The following is a 2,773-nucleotide window of genomic DNA, read 5'->3' as shown; positions in this document are numbered from 1 at the left end:
CAAAGACATGAGTTCATTTTAGAGGGGGGAGGGGAAGGGGGGGGGGGGTGTAGTCCATGTCCATTAATCCACCCCTCCATGTTTTCCTGCCACCCACCCAGGCAGCAACAGGACTCTCAGTGTGTTCAACGTTGAGGTGGATCCGGTTCCAGCGGATCCGTTCCTGGTGTTACAGCACGAGGAGCGGGTTCTGTGTGCGTGTGTGTCGCCTGACGGCACCACGCTGGTGACGGGGTCACATGACCAGCTGATCAGGGTGAGCACGCACACACACACACACACACACACACACACACACACACACACACACACACACACACACACACACACACACACACACACACACACACACAGGAGTGTTTTAATGCAGAACTAATGCTTCAGCTAATGATTCAGCATCATGAAAACACCCTAGTTTAACATGATGTCACATGCTACATAAAGCATCAGGACATCTAGAAAATATTTTCCTTATATATATGATGTCTATGGTGGCCAGACTGTACAGGCCATTTTTAACACTTTCCTCATCAGACAATTCCAGGCAACTTTTTCTTTCTGTTATTCAGGTTATATTGAAGATACAAAATTTGTTTTATTTTTTTTGCAATTAGTTTGAGGTCAAATTACATTATTAGTTTGACTATAACCACTTCGGTCAGGTGTGGTAGGTGACTACAGGTGTGACAGTAACACCTGTCCTGTGTTGTGAACAGGTGTGACAGACAGTAACACGTCCTGTGTTGGTAACAGGTGTGACAGACAGTAACACCTGTCCTGTGTTGGTAACAGGTGTGGTCGGTGTCTACGGGCCAGCGGCTGGACATCCTGTGTGGTCTGGGGTCAGAGGTCAGCCTGCTGGCTCTGTGGGGAGACGGTCAGCTGGTTGGGGCGTCCGGCGGCTCGGACCGCCTGGCGCTGTGGACTCTGTCGGCCCCCCCCGGGGGGGCGGCGGGGGGGGACAGAGCCCCGCCCCCCGGCCACGCCCCCTCGGGCCTGGCCCTTGTAGCGCTGTCCCGGGACGGGGCCGCGGTCCACTGCCTGAGCCCCGAGAGACCCAAGGAGGTCACGACCTATGACCTTAGCACAGGTGAGAGGTCACGACCTACGACTGTAGCACAGGTGAGAGGAAGAGGACGTGTGTGTGTGTGTGTGTGTGCAGTGCGTGCGTTTGTGTCGTGCAGTGCGGGTGTGCGTGCGTTGCGTGCGTGCGTACAGTAGTGCACGTGCACGATACAATATACACATCTTTATATAAACCTCACCGTTACTGTATCTCTAGGATATTATGTTCAGACGAGATCATGTCTTCGATTGATTGATTGATTGACTGATTGACTGACTGATTGACTGACTGATTGACTGATTGACAGGTGCTGTGATTGACAGCAGAGCGACATCAGCGGAGGTGTGCTGTGTGGTTCTGGCCCAAAACAGACGCCTGCTGTTCTGTGGCCTCAAGACTGGAACGGTCCTGATATACCCTCTGAGTAATTATATTACTTTATTACTACTATTATTATATACCCTCTGAGTAATTATATTACTTTATTACTACTATTATTATATACCCTCTGAGTAATTATATTACTTTATTACTACTATTATTATATACCCTCTGAGTAATTATATTACTTTATTACTACTATTATTATATACCCTCTGAGTAATTATATTACTTTATTACTACTATTATTATATACCCTCTGAGTAATTATATTACTTTATTACTACTATTATTATATACTCTCTGAGTAATTATATTACTTTATTACTTTATTATTATATACCCTCTGAGTAATTATATTATTTTATTACTTTATTATTATATACCCTCTGAGTAATTACATTTCTTTATTACTTTATTACTACTATTATTATATACCCTCTGAGTAATTATATTATTTTATTACTTTATTATTATATACCCTCTGGGTAATTATATTACTTTATTGCTTTATTATTACATACCCTCTGAGTAATTATATTACTGTATTACTACTATTATTATATACCCTCTGAGTAATTAAATTACTTTATTACTTTAGTATTATATACCCTCTGAGTAATTCCATTACTTTATTATTATATACCCTCTGAGTAATTATATTACTTTATTACTACTATTATTATATAACCTCTGAGTAATTACATTACTTTATTACTTTAGTATTATATACCCTCTGAGTAATTATATTACTTTATTACTACTATTATTATATACCCTCTGAGTAATTATATTACTTTATTACTAATATTATTATATACCCTCTGAGTAATTATATTACTTTATTAATATTGTTATTATATACCCTCTCTGTGGGCCCTCAGACCTCCCCCAGGAGATCCTGTGCCTCCCCCCTCCAGAGAGCCTGACCTCCATCCTCTCTGTGCCCCCAGACCTCCCCCAGGAGACCCTGTGCCTCCCTCCTCCAGAGAACCTGACCTCCATCCTCTCTCTGTGTCCTCAGACCTCCCCCAGGAGACCCTGTGCCTCCCTCCTCCAGAGAGCCTGACCTCCATCCTCTCTCTGTGTCCTCAGACCTCCCCCAGGAGACCCTGTGCCTCCCTCCTCCAGAGAACCTTCCCTCGGTGCTCTGCCTGTCCGTCGGCCCCAAGGAGAGCCGCCTGGCCGTGGGATATGAGGACGCCGTGTGTCTGTTTGACGTGGTCGCCCGGGACCGCTTCCCCTGTGTGGAGGGCCCTGTGGCCAGGATGCCTCTGTCCCTGCTACAGGTAGGAGGAGGCTACTACAGGTAGGACCTCCCCCTGC

Source organism: Protomyctophum parallelum, assembly GCF_964188405.1.
Source record: "Protomyctophum parallelum genome assembly, chromosome: 6".
In the NCBI taxonomy this organism is placed as follows: domain Eukaryota; kingdom Metazoa; phylum Chordata; class Actinopteri; order Myctophiformes; family Myctophidae; genus Protomyctophum; species Protomyctophum parallelum.
Note: the sequence above shows the minus strand (reverse complement) of the source record.